Source organism: Barbatula barbatula (genome assembly GCF_947034865.1).
Source record: "Barbatula barbatula genome assembly, chromosome: 1".
Taxonomy (NCBI): Eukaryota; Metazoa; Chordata; class Actinopteri; order Cypriniformes; family Nemacheilidae; genus Barbatula; species Barbatula barbatula.
The window spans coordinates 1767265-1786934 of record NC_136766.1 but is presented as its reverse complement, the minus strand read 5'-3'; positions in this window follow the sequence as shown (position 1 = coordinate 1786934).

Sequence of the window (19670 nt, the reverse complement as noted above, 5' to 3'; positions counted from 1 at the left end):
AACCTTTTAAAGGTGACTCCAAAATCGTTCTTGGCCAGGGTCACAAATCAGATGCAAACGAAGACATTAGGCGAGAGCTAGCCTTTACAGGCTTCATAACAGATGTACACGTCTATAAGGAAGTGCTAACCCCTCGTCTCATTAAAAACTACATGGAGACAAAGATTAGATATAAACTGAGTGATTATATAAACTGGCATAATGTCAAACTCACCGTTGCAGGTTCTGCTGCTGTGGAACCGAGGCAGTATGTGACCTTTTATAGCAATCAAGAGGAGAATTAGGCTGCTGTTGTATTGAGAAATCCTTGTGATTTACAAGTAAAATAATTTTTGTGAAGTGTTTCAATATTGCCTGAATAATAAATATTGAGCAGAGACAGACTGGAACTGGCTTTGTACTTCGACAGGTCAATGACCGGAGAAGCATTAATAAAGTTAAATCAGTCAAACACACACAGAACTACTGATACACTAAATGATGTTTAATAAACAAAGTTCGGGAGTAGCCCTGGCAAATTACTGCACACCGAGCACATAATCACAATCAGACTAATTATCCAACCAGCGCCAGCTGAACACATAAATATAGACAAGCTTCTCACCTCAATCCTCTCGTCCGATTTCGCAACGATACACAAGCTGAAACCATGGCAGAGACCAGGAAATTACCTTCCATTACCTCCAACGTTACCCCTGCCTCAGAAACGTCAGGCGAAGACTCCTCTACCGATCATAACCCCTCAGTCGCATCATCCGCGAGCAGAAAGCAGAGCTCAACCAAAAACCTGAGCGCTACCCGGAAGCGCAAAACCAAGCTGAAAGCAAACTCCACCCAGCCTTCGACAGAGGAACCATCTACTTTCACACCTCGCGGCCGTCCTCCATTCCGCGAGGCCGCCAGCACCCCAAGAAACAGAACGACCAGGACGCCTTCCCCTCCCAGGTCTTCCGGGTTTTCTACAACGTCATTACAACGCCATTCTCCAGCATCTCGCTTAATCCCGCCCATAGAGAAATGGACGATACCTGCGCTTAAACGAGCTCTAGAAGACGCTGATATCCAGTATGCCAGGAGACTCAAAAAACCTGAGTTATACAACCTACTCATCTCTGAACAACCCGAGGCGTGGACCGGCCGGCAAAGTACCTCATCAAACATAGCCAGCCGCTCCCGGAAATATCCGCATCCCCGCCCGGAGGCGGCTCCAAGCCCCCCACCCGCCAGGAAGAGATGCCGCACCACTCCAGCAAGCAGGAGCCAAGTCCGGGAGGATGACTCGAACGACTCCTCACGAGCGGCGACCTCGCACCATCCACAAGACGCCCAGCCCGCGCGAGTCCACCTCCGCGCGCCAGCCAAAGAGGCCACGCCCCCCCGGACCAACCTGATTGCCCATGGCCAGCAGCCCCGGCGGTCAGCAACCCCACGAGGCCGCCGCAATTGACAAAGCAGGGCAAGGTTTCCCTCTACACTTCCCTCCCTAACCCCCCCCATTCCCATCCTCCCCACGGCGGTGCATGCGTACGCCTCTTCCCACCAGCCTATGCCCCCTCCCCTTTTGTTTCCCACCGCCTCAGCTCTCGGAGCCGACGGTAGCGTGAGCGCCGCTCAGCCAGCGTCGTGGGCGTCTTTTTGTCCCTCTATCTTTCCTTCCTTTCCCTCCTCAACAGCCCCGGACGCCCCCAACTACCAGCACGCGGGAGCAGCCGCCCCATACCCTCCCTGTTTTCCCTCCCCCAGGCCCGGTCTTCCTTCTCCCTTCTGACGGCCACCCAAATGCCAGCCCCGCTCAACGCACCATTTCGGGAACCACCTCCAGTCTCCAATGCCCTCAGAGCACAGATCCTGTCAGGTGCGGATTTCGACCTAGCATCTCTTCTCTCCATTCTCCCCCCGCCGGCCCCAGACCGTGAAATCGACTGCGGTCCATTCTCAGTCAAACTCAAAAACCTAGCACAACACTCATCCCGTATACTCTCGTTCACTGAATTCACAATCGCCTTCAATCGCTTCACCGAGGTCATATGCTCAGCTCAGCCACACAGGAGACGCGAGCTCGGCGATTACCTCGCTATCATCGCGGAGCTCGCGCTTTCTTACGGAGGTTCCCATTTCTACACATACCATAAGTTGTTCTCAGCCAAATGCTCAATCCGCGTAGCCCATTGGAACCAGTGCCCGTACTGGGGAGCACTGGATACAGACCTGCACAACCGCGTCTTTCTAAACTGCCACAATATCTCCTGCGCGGTGTGCAGATCATCCTCCCACGTCACAAACGTGTGCCCCTTAGTCCACCCCCCCTCCCCTTCGCGTGCCGTGAACACCCATCCCAAATCAACCAGCTACGTCCCGCACCATCAATCCTCAGCCCCAGCTTCCCTTCGCCGTATTCCCGCCTCACATCCAAACACAGGTGTCTGCTTATCCTTTAACTCCAACAGATGCGTCAGACAGCGCTGCCGCTTCCTTCATGTCTGCAGCTTTTGCGGCGGCGCGCACGCCCGCCTTATATGTCCCGTTTTCAAATCTGTCAATAAAAACTCCAAAAATTATTCATTGTCGTCTGTTAATGCGCGCCGCCTTTCAGCAGAACTGCGCAGCCACCCAGAACCCACATTTACAGAATACTTGCGCTCAGGCTTCACGCACGGCCTATTTTTGATACCCTATCAGAAGCAATTTGCTGGATTCTCCTGAACAACTACTCGATCCCCTACGTCATCCACCTCTTAGATGATTTTCTGATAGTTTTGCCTCCCAACGCCATTCCCGCCGCGGACCTTATAACTGTCCAAAAGGTCTTCTCCGACCTAGGAGTCCCCCTTGCCCGGGACAAAACCGCGGGTCCCGACACCAGTATCGAATTCCTGGGCATCAAACTAGACTCAGTTAAATTCCAAGCCTCCCTCCCAAAAAAAAAAAATCGACCGTATAACCCTGATCGCCACGCATCTCCGAGATAACTCAAAATGCTCAAAACGCGAGCTAATTCTCTGCGCTCGGCCATCTAAACTTCGCCATGCACATTATTCCGCAGGGTCACCCTTCATCTCCCATCTTCTCAAACTCGCCTCCTCCGTCCAAGCGTTAGAGGATCAGATTTTATTAGATCAACCATGCACAAATGAACTCAACCTGTGGATAGCCTTCCTAGCCCAATGGAACGGCATATCTTTTTTTTACAACGACGCGATATCCCATCCTATCGATACCCAGCTCTATACAGATGCCGCTCCGTCAGTCGGCTTCGGAGGTTATTAGCGAGGGCGCTGGTTCGCATCAACATGGCCCTCTCAACTCACAGACCTACCCCAGTATCTCCAATCCTCCGCGCTCTTCGAATTATATCCCTTAGTCGTCGCCGCATACTTATGGGGAGGAGAATGGTCATCGGCCAGCATCATAGTACATTGCGACAACGAACCGACAGTATACTGCATTAATAAGGGGCGCTCCCATTCCCCCGCGCTCACCCCTCTCATAAGAAGGCTAGTATGGATCTCCGCGTGCGCTCAGTTCATCATTACTGCTAAACACGTACCCGGGGAAAAAAAACAAAACGCTGATTCGCTTCTCATTGCAGGAATTCAGACGGCTGGCGCCTTCCGCGGACCCGGTACCCACGCCAGTGCCTCCTTATTCGGAATTAATATTCCCATGAACCACCCTCTGAGATCCCTCCTAGACTCCTCCCTCAACAGCATCCTCCAGGCCGTGTCCCCCAGGACCCTGCAGTCCTACCTTACGCCTTGGAAATGCTTCAAACTCTTTCACAATTCATACAATCTCCCATTTCCACATTTCTCCCTCCTCACCGTCTCCTCCTTCGTATCCCACCTCAAGATTAAAAAAAATCTCCAAATCACCTCTATTAAGGGCTATTTAAGTGGAATCCAGTTCTTCCACAAATTGATATTCGGCCTGCCCTCCCCCACCATAAATGCCCCCCAGCACGCTTTACTGATTAAAAGTATCCATAGAACACACCCCACCACCCCAGACACCAGGAAACCCCTCACACTCGAAATTCTTACCAAGTGCATCACAACTCTCCGCAAAGGCTACCTCTCAACCCATATAGCACGTACACTAGACGCAATGTTTATACTGGCTTTTTTTGGCTTCCTACGTGGCTCAGAATTTCTCAGCTCCTCCATTTCCATGGACCCTCATTCAACCCTGCCAGACCCTCCTGGCCTACCTACGCCTCAGGCGCTCCCAGATCCGCTCTCCCCTCGAACCCCTTTTTGCCGACGACTTCAACCACCCCTTCACCAGATTTAGTTTCCAGAAACACCTCCGAGCCGTCCTTCAACTATCAGGCGTAGCCGCAGACCAGTTCTCCACCCACTCCTTCCGGATAGGCGCCGCCACCACCGCCGCCCAGAAAGGACTCTCGCAACCCCAAATCCAGGCACTTGGGCGCTGGTCTTCCGACGCCTTCAAAACTTACATCCGGTCGTATCACGCACACATCAGAGAATCCCACCGAACCCTCGTCAGCCAACTCACATAAGCATCCCGCCCAGGGCTCACCCCCCAAGCACCCTCCCCTCCGCCATTCGGCAGCTCGCTCCCTCCAGCACCACACACCATTGACCACACATCGTGCATGGGTAGCACTAGGTTCCCAGTCACACAACGTGCATTGGTCACGCAACGCGCATTGGTCGCAAAAGGGTCCCAGTCACACTCGTGCATTGGTCACGCAACGTGCATTGGTCGCAAAAGGGTCCCAGTCACACTCTTGCATTGGTCACGCAACGCGCATTGGTCGCACAAGGGCCCAAGTCATCTACGTGCATTGGTCACGCAACGCGCATTGGTGGCACAAGGTTCCCAGTCACACTCGTGCATTGGTCACGCAACGCGCATTGGTCGCACAAGGGCCCAAGTCATCTACGTGCATTGGTCACGCAACGCGCATTGGTCGCACAAGGGTCCCAGTCACACACGTGCATTGGTCACGCAACGCGCATTGGTCGCACAAGGGCCCAAGTCATCTACGTGCATTGGTCACGCAACGCGCATTGGTCGCACAAGGGTCCCAGTCACACTCGTGTATTGGTCACGCAATGCGCATTGGTCGCACAAGGGTCCCAGTCACACTCGTGCATTAGTCACGCAACGCGCATTGGTCGCACAAGGGCCCAAGCCATCTACGTGTATTGGTCACGCAACGCGCATTGGTCGCACAAGGGTCCCAGCCACACTCGTGCATTGGTCACGCAACGCGCATTGGTCGCACAAGGGTCCCAGCCACACTCGTGCATTGGTCACGCAACGCGCATTGGTCGCACAAGGGCCCAAGTCATCTACGTGCATTGGTCACGCAACGTGCATTGGTCGCACAAGGGTCCCAGTCACACTCGTGCATTGATCACGCAACGCACATTGGTCGCACAAGGGTCCCAGTCACACTCGTGCATTGGTCACGCAACGCGGATTGGTTGCACAAGGGCCCAAGCCATCTACGTGCATTGGTCATGCAACACACATTGGTCGCACAAGGGCCAAGCCACTTCGTGCTTTGGTCACGCAACGCGCATTGGTCGCACAAGGTTCCCAGTCACACTCGTGCATTGGTCACGCAACGCGCATTGGTCGCACAAGGGCCCAAGCCACTTCGTGCATTGGTCACGCAACGCGCATCGGTCGCACAAAGGTCCCAGTCACACTCGTGCATTGGCCATGCATCGCGCATTGGTCGCACAAGGGCCCAAGTCACCTACGTGCATTGGTCACGCAACGCGCATTGGTTGCACAGGAGCACAAGCCATTTCATGCATCGGTCACGCAACGCACATTGGTCGCCCAAGGGTACTGGCCTCACCGTAGCGCCAGCCCCAGGAGCCAGCGCACAGAGCATGCAGTGATAACAGCCTCAGGAACCAGCGCATTCAGCACTACAGGAATCTCACACTCGACACCAAAAATCGCAGAGCACCCACTGCTTCTAAACCTCCGCTTTGCTTCCCGGAAACTGCCGCAGGCCATGCCAAGAAATCTCAACCTTCCTACCCAACCCGCCCAGCCGAAGCGCCGGCAGTGGTCCACCGGATTTCTGCATCTTTTGGGGGTCATCAGGGCCCAGCACCATGTACTGTCCGGCGCCGTCCGCAACTTTTGGGGGGATAGGCGCTCAGGGCTCGGGGCTCCCTCCCCGGTAAAAGGGGGAGCGCTCCGGGCTCGGACGGGAGGTCAGAGCCCGGAGCCCTCTCCCCGGACAGTACGCCAAATATGCATAAATCCTAATTATATGCAGCCAGAATTTGCGGGGGCGAACTCGTGAAATGATGTTTAATAAACAAAGTTCGGGAGTAGCCCTGGCAAATTACTGCACACCGAGCACATAATCACAATCAGACTAATTATCCAACCAGCGCCAGCTGAACACATATAAATATAGACAAGCTTCTCACCTCAATCCTCTCGTCCGATTTCGCAATCCCACCATCCCGACTCCTCTCCTTTTTCCGCCCCTGCCTCTGGCAGCCGGGGGGATAGGGGCTCAGGGCTCGGTCCGGGCTCCCTCCCCGGTAAAAGGGGGAGCCCGGAGCCCTTTCCCCGGACAGTACGCCAAATACGCATAAATCCTAATTATATGCAGCCAGAATTTGCGGGGGCGAACTCGTGAATATTCACTAAAAATGGAAAATGTATCTGGTTTATGGCATAACATTTAACGGTTCCAACTTAAACAATTATAGAGGACATTGACTACCCTAAAAAGAAGTAACTTCTGTTGAACTAAAATAAAAAACACAATGTTGTCTTAAAATATTACATGTTCAAATTAAATGTATAGTTATATATTGTGTAGAAAATATATTGTGTAAATCATATATAAACTATTTACTTTTAATGAAAGAAAATGGCCAACATGCACTTAACCAGTAAACTAATCAGTACCGTCCCCTGGTTCACAGTGGTCAGCTTATAGTCGTGAGCTTTAAAGAATTTTAAGGGAAATGTCAGTTTAAAATTCAGCACAACAAATGCATGAAGTGACCTTCAATTTGTGTTTTACAACACAAGCTAAATGTTGCTGTTACAAAAGTTGACTGCCACAGAAATTCAGGCCGGGAATCCCGCACTCATAGAGGTACGGTGGGCGGAAAGTGCCAAACTAAATAAAAACCCCAAAATCAAAATGACAAATCTGAAAACACAATAACAAATCTAAAAACAAAATAGCAAATCATAAAACACAACAACAATTTGAGAAATAACAAGTCAGAAACCACAACGACAAATCCGTCAAACCGGAAAAAGCTAGGTACTTTGTTGGAATATGACAGCTACTGCTGATTGGACGAAACTCCTGTCAATCAAGATATCAGGATGATCAATGTTACTATGAGAATGGAAATGCATATGTGATACATGCATATTCATTTGTAAGGTTCAAAAGACACATTTTGTTAATAAACTTGAAACGGGCTCATCTTACATTAGGAGCAGATGCGTTTCTGTTTCCTGAGCAGCACACATACTGCAGCTGAAAGGACGACTGCCTGTGTACCATCCTTGATCATCTTCCCCTCAGAAGATACACACTATATAAGCATATAACATGATATTTACTTGAATCTGTGTCCCTGTTGGTTATGGTGAGAGAGTCACTGACGCAATCGCTTGTAAAAATCTTGATTGACAGGAGTTTCATCCAATCAGCAGTAGCTGTCATATTCTAACAAAGTACCTAGCTTTTCCGGTTTGACTGGTTTGTTGTTGTGGTTTCTGACTGGATATTTTGTTTTCCGAATTGTTGCGTTTTCAGATGTGTCATTTTGATTTAAGATTTTTTTATTTGCTTCTAGATTCGTTTTTAGTTTTGCAACTTGTTGTTTTGTTTTGCACTTCTCAGCTAGCGTAGTTTTTGGCCACGGCTTCCGTAGATATGCAAGTATCACATGTAAAAAGGCTGACATGTTTCTAGTTTTTGTTATTGAATTACAACACAAAATACATGAGTTTATTTAACTAAGTGATATAAAATGTACGCTGAAAACGCCAGCATTTTTGACGATCATTTCTACTGGTCCGCTAGTTTTATTGTGGTAAACTACAACTGTTGTCATTTGTTTTACTGGCAATTGCAGCAGGTAGCCTATGTGTTAACATATCCGATAAGAGGCACTTTCTATAATGATACTTTAAGCCAACTCTGTGCTGGTTTGTATTGGCCGCCTTCAGTTTTCCCCTTGTTTTTGCCTCCAGTTAATGCCGTGACGAAACCTACAAAGGGGTCTATACAGTGATGTCTGGAGGAGATGTTTGTACATTCACTTTGATGAACCTCCAAATAGTGATACTAAGGGTCATTATCATTTTGTCCTTCTTCCTTCGGCTGAACCTTAAACACTCATGAGCAATGAAAAAAAACATGATTATGAAATGTCATGTGCAGTTCTTCCGACACATATATATGACTGCAAAATATACACAATACAAAAGGACAAATGTGTTGGTGGCTATAGAACACATTACAAACAGCTCTCTCACCTGCATGATCTACCCAGGCCTTACAGAAACTGAGGATGTTGTTACAGCAACACTGGACGTCAGCCAATGATTTGCAGATGAGAGTCCGAAAAACATATTTTACCGGAAAAATTAAAAAGGGAAATTTGATACAAAATACAAGTTAGTATTCACAAAACCTAAAAACATCAATATACTTTGGTTAGAAATCCCTTTAGTATTTAACTGAGACTCATGATGGGTTAAAACACAAACATCTGAGAACAATCAGAGCTATGTTTTAACAGAATTCAAGTGTGAAGAATCAATAGAGTGTTACACCTCCTAATAAATCCAGATTACTCTGCGTTTAAAGGGTTAAAAAATGTCAGATCACCGGTTTATTAGGATGATTGTGAGCATTTACAATATTACAAAAGATGTTTAAACAGCAAAGGAATAGTACAGTACAGCTGTGAACCATTCAAATACACAAGTCTAAATAAAATTCAGTCTTAAAAAGGGATCTTATGCCCGTAAACAATATGAAATGTAAATGTAAACAACCTGGTCTCATACGAAATAGGTATCACTTTTTGCTAAATAAAATACATTCCATCAGGTACATATTGCAACCCTGCATCACGATTTTCACTAACATGAATGTTAACGACACCATATTCTGTCGGGGTTTAATCATTCGGAATTTAATCAGACATCTTATTTTGTGTAGGTTTATGATTTCGTACGCACAATTAAGACCCCGCCCCTTAACCTAACAGTTGGCATGTAATAAACACAACATGTGACAGAAAGATACGGCTACGGATGCTGTTTATTCCAAGCGTTCCGAGGCCAAAGAACAAACCCAAAGCGATCCTCCTCTCGGTTAGCCATAAAACTCTGATCCTGACCGGCTGCGCACGGTGACAGAATACAAAGATTACCATCGGTTTTCTGAAATAGATTTTCTGTGTTCTGGGCGGAGCACGCACGAATATTGTGGATGCATTCCTGGAGAGCGATCGTCAGTCATTACAACCTGATGTGCTCACACAACTATATCATTTAGAAGACTCAAAACACAACGGGACCTGTTTGTGCTGATTTGGTTGTATTTTTGGTCAGTGTTTGCAATAAATAGCCCTTGACTGACTTAATGTGTTTATGTGGTTGGGAAGCTTAAGGTTTAGGGGAGGAGAGGGGTTAGACGCTCCAAAATGTCTATTTAAATACAAATAATAACAATTTATAACATGGTGACACTTACACGCATTCTCAGGTCCAGAGGTTCCCAAAGTGGGTTCGCTAGGCCATGAGGGCGGGTCGCAGGATTTCTTTTCCTTTTTCCTTTTTAATGAGAAATAGCGTATTTTATCAATCAAGTGTAACAAAACCTACATGTATTACTTAAGTTAAAAATAAATAAAATGAGGCAAATGAATTTCCTCCCCTGAGGTTATAACGTCACGTTAAAAGTCAGGTGCAGCGAGTCCATTAACAGCACCACGTTTAATTCACGAAATTCACCATATCCATTCCACGAATTTAATCAGATTTGTCATTATCATTTTTACTCAAAAAATATATATAGAGGGTCTATGTTTTACTTCTTATGGGGGTCTCTAATGCCTTACCAGGACCCCCAGCCCCCCTTCACTTCGAGCACTGGACACAGCTATAGTACACCACTACACAACTAACAACATAGTGAGAATGATTATAATGAGCTTCAGCACGAACAATAATAGAAATCACTGAATAAAATCAATCAGCATTTACATTAAACATTCTTTTGTATTTCCAGATTAAAGATGTTTAACACAAGGACCTGTAAATAAAACAAGAATTCAGTAAATCACATATAAAGTTTATCTGTGATAAATGCATCACAGGGTCATAAACTTATGTTTCATCTTATATTGATTGACTCTTAAAACAAACAACCTTCATTTATGAAGATATTTTGTGTTACATGAAAGAGTTGTAAAGTGTGTGTACTCGCCTCCGTCCTCCTCCTGTTGTTCTTCTTCTTTCTTGGGTAGTTGTGTCCAGGACAGATTAAAATCAGAGATGTTTGATCCCAGAACAGACTGAAGCTAAAATACATCAAATATTTCAATCCACACATGAAACATACTGTCATTTCTCATCTCTCATCATCACTCATGTCATATATTTACACTCATCAAACACTCTCATATATCACTTCTGTCTTCAATCATCACATTTACTTTTGTGTCTTAAAACTCTTTTTCTCACCTGATGGAGGATTTTGTCGCTCTCAGCAGCTGTATAATCACTGGAGGAAAACTTCAGCCTCAGAAAGGTTCTTCTTCTGTGAACTGAAACTGAAAACACAAGTTCACCCACCATATGTAAAAATGCTGATATTTGATGTAAACATTGCAAAAGTTTCACTACAGATGACACTGACAAAAGCGGTCATGAGAAACACATTTTTGTGTGTGACATAAAATGTAATTTAAATATTGTGAAAGACTAAGTTGATTACTCAAATTATCTACTATAATAAACAATTCAAAATATGACATGTATCACTTCTACAAACGGTATAATATTTTTTAGAAATTACGTCTTCCATAGACCTCCACCTCACACAGAGCGAGATAAGATGTAGGTCCAGATCTGACCACATTCACATAACGTCCCTCCATCCCACCACATGAGAAACTGATGGTGTTAGCAGGTAGAGGATCAGAAGTCACAGCACATCTAGAGAGAGAGAATCACTGAATCTCTATAGAGGCGTTTCAATCAATCAATGAATGAAAAGTGTTGAAGTGATTTCATGAAGAACTTTACATGGGATTGTTGTTTCCATTGTTGTCCAGTGAGTTTCCAATACGGATCTCTGCTCCACTGGCTGGACTCATATAGCTGTCATGAGCAGTGATGATCACTGTACTAATGTTATAAACATCCAAGAGATCCAACCTCCACCACGGGTTACTCTCAGATGATGTACCAGAGCAGTACGCATCTTTGTATCTGACACCATCTATGGCATTCTGAGCTGTCCAGTTGGAATATATGGATGACTGTGTGGTTGTTCCTTTCAATGCTAAATTCTCTAGAAAATATATATTCAAAGACAGTTGATCAGTCAGTCTGTAGATATATAAGGAGTCATGAAATTCATAAACATTACAAGATTACAATATGAGGTAAAAGTCATAACAGAATGTCAGATTTTCATCATATTGATGTTGGATGAGTTGAACAGAAGAAGACTCTTGGGGGTCTAGTGTGAGTATATTGTCTGAATTGTGTCACAGGTGTTTTGAAGTGGTCAACTGTGTCCTGATGTATTCATTGTTCACACAGAATGTCTTCTATCAGTTTGATACACACACAACACACACAAACCACAGACTCACAGCTCAAAAACATTTCTCTATACATTAAAACATCTTTCTCACACTTTGTAACTCATCTTCAAGTTTAAGGTTGACCATAGTATAAAAATAACGTTTTTTTGAGCAGCGTTCCAATTCATAGGTGTCAGGATTTGGCCAGGATTGTTCCGGTTTTTGGCCACTAGAGGCCCCATTGTGCCTTTTGACCTTTTTGTTTCCAGTTATTAGTTGCACCTGTGCCTCGTTTTCCTTTAATGTATTTAAACCCTTAGTTTTCCTCAGTTATTTGCTCTGTGTTTGAATGTTGGCACCCAGCCTCAGTGAAGCTGTGAATGTTTGTTGCGTCAGTTGGACTCTCTTGTGGTACTCTGTTTTTGTTCTCGTTTATATTTGTTTTGTTATCTTTGGAGGCTTTATCTACTGTACCTACTACCTTGGGGATTTACCTTTTGACTAGAAGGATTACTTTTTTCCCTTGGATTTACTTTGGACGATGTGGATTTATAATTTAACCTGAAGAACTTTACTTTTATTTGATTAAATCTCCGTCTCAAATATTGCTCTGTTTGCCTCATCTTTTGGGTTCTGAAGATTATCAGTGGCTCAGTTGGTTAAGTGACTGTTTCTCACACTGGAGACCTGAGTTCAAAACCGGGTCCTGACAACAGGGTTATGTAAAAATTACATAATGAACCTAAATAATTATGCGTTTTGTTTAAGTTAGATTTATTTGACTGCTGTAGCTTTGACTTTTAATATTTGAAGCTTTACTGTGACTGTCAGGCAAAATGAAAATAAATTCCATGTTGTAAATGTAAATATCATCTTATGAGCTTATTTCTCATGTGCAGCAGAAAACATTTCTGAGATAACTTAAATAATACACAATAATGACAAAAATAATGTCTGCGTCTCTCCACTTTTACATTAGTTTGTGTAATAACAGGAACACGCACACACATACAGTATGTCTCGACACGTGAACGATACTAAAATCATCATCGCAATAATGAATTACCTTCTAAACTATCTGCAATGGAGACGAGACCTGTTGAACACAAAGAAGGATTTTACACTTGAACCTGAAAAACAATCAAATTAAGATTGATCAAAAGCTCTTGAATCTTTATTTATAACTTTAAGTGGTGCTAAAGATTTGACTAATGGATGACTGACAGCTTGTATTATGTTGAGATGTTTGTGTGTTCTATGAGATGATGATGATGATGATGATGATGTGATGTTTACTCACCAGAAAGTAAAATGAGATGAATGAGTTTGTTCATGTCGCTGCTGAACAAAAGGAATCTGAGAATAGAGAAGAGAAGAGAATTGAGTTTCTTATGGGTTATGAGCAGAACGTGTGAGAGTCCTCCTCTCTTCTTCTCTCTTATACATCAATACATCATCAATACATCTTGCCTGTCACTCTCTCCACCCTCATCATGACGTCACCACTAAATGTATAGAACACCACTGGAACTTTAAAAAGTATTATTTACAAATCAAATCTGGTGTCATGAAAATGAGGATCTTGTGTTGGTACCGGGAAACTGCCAAATAAGATTTTTGTCATTTTCACACTTGCTGGATTGATTTCAGTCATGAACACGAGTCAATGAAAGACTGACAGAATGTTTTATTTCTTCAATATGTTTCCTCAGAACTCACAGAAGTGTTTTCTCTTCATGATCATCACTCGCATCATGTTTTGTGTTTCATTATTGAGGTCAAAATAAAGACACAAATCAAAGCAATGGGTTATAAATGACTCAACATGTCATAACGTAACAATAACTCAGTATAGTGTAGGTTCATTTGGTTGGTCTATATTTCACTCAACAATTCTTTATTTTGTGTATCTGGAACATCTTAATGAAAGCAGAGAGAGACTCAACAACAAATCTTGAAAAATATGTTGTGTGGCATCAGAGTTCATGACTGACAGAAGATTATTAAACTCAGTCACGGCTGATGTGTTCCGTCATACTTCAGCCTATTTTGTTTAAAACTCATTTGTTATTAAGATCCATTCAAATTCTTTTTGTGTAAGAATGACAAAGAAAACAAATGTTGGGCTGATGAGTCAAATTTGCATCTCTCCAGTGCAGGGACGTGCACAGGAATTTTGAGGGGCAGTTGCTATGACCTGAAAAAAGGGCAGTTGCTATGACCTTTATTAAAAAATATATATAAAGAAGTAAAACACTGAAATACAGCACTCAATCACCTTAACTAGTACTAATAATAACACAGAAAAACATAACTCCCTGAAATATCTCTGCTAAATTCCGCCTCTTTTCAGTGGGCCTCTTGGCTTCAAACATTATCCAAAATAGTGAAAGGATTAAGGCATTTAACCATTTAGAATAAAATAATTAATGTGATGCATTGCTTCCATCATTAATTCTTCTTGCTAAAACAAAACGTGAGAAACTAACTATCAGCAGACATGTAGCTTAGTTTTGCCTAATGCCTACCTACCAAAACAATAGTAGCAGGCTGCTTGTCTTTAAGCTATCTGTCTTATTATTTAGGCTAAACGTGGCAAACTCAGCCTGGATTTATTAAGTTTTGAATACATTTCATAAAACTTGATGATGACGATCGTTTGTTTGGTATACATCACAAAATCACCTTTTCTGACAACGTTATGGTGGCTATTTCCATAACACAAAAAAGGAGGACACTTTGCAGCATTAAGTGAGGCAAGAATAATTGCATAGGACTCTGGTGTACTCGCAACTACAATACAATTTTGTGCATTATATCGATGGTCTCATGATACAGTGATTCTGAAACAGTCTACTCTGTTTTTTCAAAAATTATCTGGCAATGAATATTTGACCTAAGCCTAAGGGAAGATGTACCTGCAGATCGTCGGTTACTTTTGTTTTTCTGTGCTGGCATGTCGCATGTCCCTTGACTACAAACGTCCACTTCACAGCGACATCCATGAAAAGTGTCTCTACTGCTTTTTTATATAAAGTTGTGCTGTTTTGTCTATTCCGGATTAAATGAGGTCTGACGTTTCAGCAAGTTACCGTTATGATGTATATGTAGGGGTCAGCTGTGGCCTATGGGTTAGAGCGTTGGGCTTGTGATCAGAAGGTTGCCGGTTCTCTTGTGATCAGAAGGTTGCTGGTTCTAATCTCAGTGCCAGCAGGTCATGACTGAAGTGCCCTTGAGCAAGACACCTTACCCCTGATTGCTCTGCAGTAATGTAACACTGTATAAAACTACTTGTAAGTCGCTTTGGATAAAAGCGTCTCTAAAATGTAAATGTAAGCCAGCAAGTGGACTCCACTTCCACATCGTGGAAGCTTTTTTACGTTTTTAATCAATGATATATTGATTATCATTTGTTTCACCGGAGATCTTACGAAGTCAGCCGCTATGCTGCTGCGTCCCAATAAAGGTTTTACAGCTGGTTTTGTTTAGGCCGATTCAGCACAAAAGAAGGACAAATGAGTGTCCGGTTTGAGGCTGCCACGGACGCATTACAGGGGGCTTAAAATCCGGACTGTCCGGCCGAAATCCAGACGTATGTCGTTGAGTCGTATCACCCGATAACCGCGACAATCTCCTTCTAGGGCCGCTCATGCAGGCTCAGCTCAGGTGCCGGTCACGTGCAGCGCTGAACCCATTTAAACAGAGTTCGCCCTTCTAACTTTCACTTTCGTTGCCCGAATACGGAGGTGAATGAGGCTTTTTGCGCGTTTGCGGCATGGTTGTTGGTGCCAGACGGGCCGGTCTGAGTATTTCACAATCTGCTCAGTTACTGGGATTTTCACGCACAACCATTTCTAGGGTTTACAAAGAATGGTGTGAAAAGGGAAAAACATCCAGTATGCGGCAGTCCTGTGGGCGAAAATGCCTTGTTGATGCTAGAGGACAGAGGAGAATGGGCCGACTGATTCAAGCTGATAGAAGAGCAACTTTGACTGAAATATCCACTCGTTACAACCGAGGTATGCAGCAAAGCATTTGTGAAGCCACAACACGCAAAACCTTGAGGCGGATGGGCTACAACAGCAGAAAACCCCACCGGGTACCACTCATCTCCACTACAAATAGGATACAGAGGCTACAATTTGCACGAGCTCACCAAAATCGGACAGTTGAAGACTGGAAAAATGTTGCCTGGTCTGATGAGTCTCGATTTCTGTTGAGACATTCAGATGGTAGAGTCAGAATTTGGCGTAAACAGAATGCGAACATGGATCCATCATGCCTTGTTACCACTGTGCAGGCTGGTGGTGGTGTCATGCTGTGAGGGATGTTTTCTTGGCACACTTTAGGCCCCTTAAATGCCACGGCCTACCTGAGCATTGTTTCTGACCACGTCCATCCCTTTATGACCACCATGTTCCCATCCTCTGATGGCTACTTCCAGCAGAATAATGCACCATGTCACAAAGCTCGAATAATTTCAAATTGGTTTCTTGAACATGACAATGAGTTCACTGTACTAAAATGGCCCCCACAGTCACCAGATCTCAACCCAATAGAGCATCTTTGGGATGTGGTGGAACGGGAGCTTCATGCCCTGGATGTGCATCCCACGAATCTCCATCAACTGCAAGATGCTATCCTATCAATATGGGCCAACATTTCTAAAGAATGCTTTCAGCACCTTGTTGAATCAATGCCACGTAGAATTAAGGCAGTTCTGAAGGCGAAAGAGGGTCAAACACAGTATTAGTATGCCGTTCCTAATAATCCTTAAGGTGAGTGTATAAATAAATGAAAAGTACAGATGTGAACCATTAAAATAAACGAGTGTAAATAAAATAAATGGGTAACAGAAATAATCACTGAATTACATCCATCGGCATTTACATAAAACATTCAGTTTGTATTTCCAGATTAAAGATGTTGAACACAAGAACCTGTAAATAAAACAAGAATTCATTCGATCACATTGTATGGTGCATATTTTCAATGTCTCAAAAACTTTGGTTAAAATTGATTACTATTGACAAAACCCTGGTTTTCTATAGTGACCATATGCAACAAGACATGGTTTCTACACTTTTACAAAAAAAACATGGTTACTGTAGTAAAACTATGTTGCCACAAAATAATCACCTTTAACCTTATTATTTATTATTCTTAGGTTAGGTAAAGTAAGTCAAGTCCGGCCTGAATTACAATTATTTCAAATACTAAACATTTGGTCAGAAGACTCATTTGTGGTATGTTTGTGCTCAAAGTCCAGAAAGGTGTATTTCACAGTTTTCATCAGCTGATATTTGACAACAGGAACACAGGGATTGATATAACAGGCAAACAGGAACGTAAGATAACTAAAACAACACTTGACAAACCACTGACTAGACTCTGAATATAACAGGCATGAATAAGAGGCAATGCCATCAGATACATGAAACGATAGAGCAAAGCGAACGAGCACAGGACAATAGTCATGAGTGCACTATATGGGGAACTAACAGGGAAGATAACAATGGGCAGGTGTGGGGAATGAGACACAGGAGGAAAGCTGGACTAGGAACGCAAGGGGTGGGGCCAAAGACGGGACCAGAGAAAAGGCATATTAAGTCCTGATTGACAAAAATATGTTTCTCTCCACACAAAACACTTGGTCCTGTCATGATTCTCCCACTAGACTACAAAATCAAGACAAAGAGAGCCAGAACCACGACAGATATCACTGTGCCATTTCTGATCTTGGAATTGTGCGTGTTTTAATGTAGATGGATGACATGAAGGGCTTTCGGGGCCTTCTAAGAACGTGAAGGACTTTCATCTCCTCTTGCAGAAAGTGGCTCTACACATCACAAAGAAGGACACCTTCTTTCTTAGAAAAGCCATTAGCCCCAAGGACAGGCTTTCTGTTTCACTACGGTTCTTGGCAACAGGTTTGCACCTAAATCTATTCACAGATTGAGACCCCCTTTCTCTGTACTCTCCTTTTGACTAGGACATTGACGTTATGCATAATTTATCCATCCATGAGTTTTTCACTTTCACAGTCGAAACCTTCAACTCTTTAAATTTCCAGTATCGGATTGGAAGCTATAGACAATTGCTATGGAGACTTGTTCAGCCCTAATTTCTGTACTACGTGAGAAATAATTCGAGGTAAAGAACTGTCACACATTTATAAATATACATCTTTTTTTGTAATATTAGGTAGGTGTCTGAAGTCCTGCTGTTCTATTAAAGGCTTGAATTAATTGTTAGTATGCACTGGTTAGTTGTAATTGGTTATGGAGAAAGTAAAATACTTTCCTTTCTGTTCCTGAGAAACTGAAAAGTTTGAGCCTAATGATGATTGAATAATAATAATAGACTATAGACTAAAATTACTGCTGTTCGTTTTGCTGATCATCATGTGTCCAATTTGCGTTTCACAGACACCAAACACAGAATCTGAGTGGAAGGCCATTGCGAAAGACTTCGCTTCGAACTTTCCCCACTTCTTTTGGGCTGTGGACAGCAAACATACTCCAGTCCAGATTTTCTATCATCCTCATGACAACTTTGTTTATGCAAGTGCAGGAACCAGTGTCAGATGCAGGTGTGTTTGCCCAGTCATTGCCCAGCAATGGCTATTTACTAGTGTACTGCACGTTCCTCCTGATGGTACCCTACCCAACACTGATGCTGTGATGCCCTACATGTTCATTGGTGAGTTGGCCTTTCCGCTCAGAAAGGATGTCATGAAGCCCTATACGTTTCGAAATCTGAACACAAATCAGAAGATTTTTAATTACCGTCTTTCCAGGGCACGCTGTGCCGCTGAAAATGCTTTACGGAATATTGACCAACAGCTCCAGAATTTTTAAGGACAACTATCCGCCTGGATCCGGACAGAGTCTTTCCCATTGTCTTTCAATGTCTGCACAACTACCCATAACCACAGATATGATGTCTATGTGCTTCCTGCCCAAGTGGATTGTGAGAAAACCAACCATCTGCTTTTTGAAGGAGCATTGAGGACTGAGGGAGCTCTACAGACTGCATCAATGGGAAGGGCAAGAAACCTCCCAGTGGAAGCCAAGAACCACAGACTTGGTCAATACTTTGTTTAATCTGCAGGGAGTGTTTCGTGGAAAGAGGATATGGTGTAGTGTGGTGGTTGATTTTTAAAGACAATATCTTTTTGTTTTAGTTATGAATAAATACAAATACATTCCCAGCAATTTGAACTGAATTGATTTTATTCCAAATAAAATACATACTTCATAAAATAGTCTTCATCTATCTGCACATAACAGCAGATGTTTAACAAATACATTTTCCCTTAAATGTGAACACATGTCAAAACCAGTGTTTCATAGGTTTTTTTTAGCCATACTGGAAGCAAATGTTTAACTCACAAAGCTGTGTGCAAGGTTGCTTTTTCCCAAAAACTACAACTTGTATTTACATACCTAAAACCTTTCATTCAAACAAACTGCACTGGAAAGTGTCATGATGGATGAACAGACAGGGACCCAAGTGCGGTAGTAAAGATGTTTATTTAGACTCCACACAAATAACCCCGAAGGGAGAGTCCACAAAATAACCCCGAAGGGAGAAACTGCCGATGACCCCGAAGGGAGAAACTGCCGATGACCCCGAAGGCAAGCGTCTGCAGCCTGAGAGAATGTCACACCCGGAGTACCCGGGATCTAGACGGCGGCTGTGGACGCAGCTCTAGAGGCAGATCTGGCGTTAGGCAGAGGCAGGAACAGATGCGGGGAAAACTGGAGCGCCGGCGGGAAACTAGTGGGCAGAGGACAATAAAAATAACAGGAAACCAAAAAACACTGAACTAGGGTATTACTAAGTTAGCTGAGGAAAAAACAA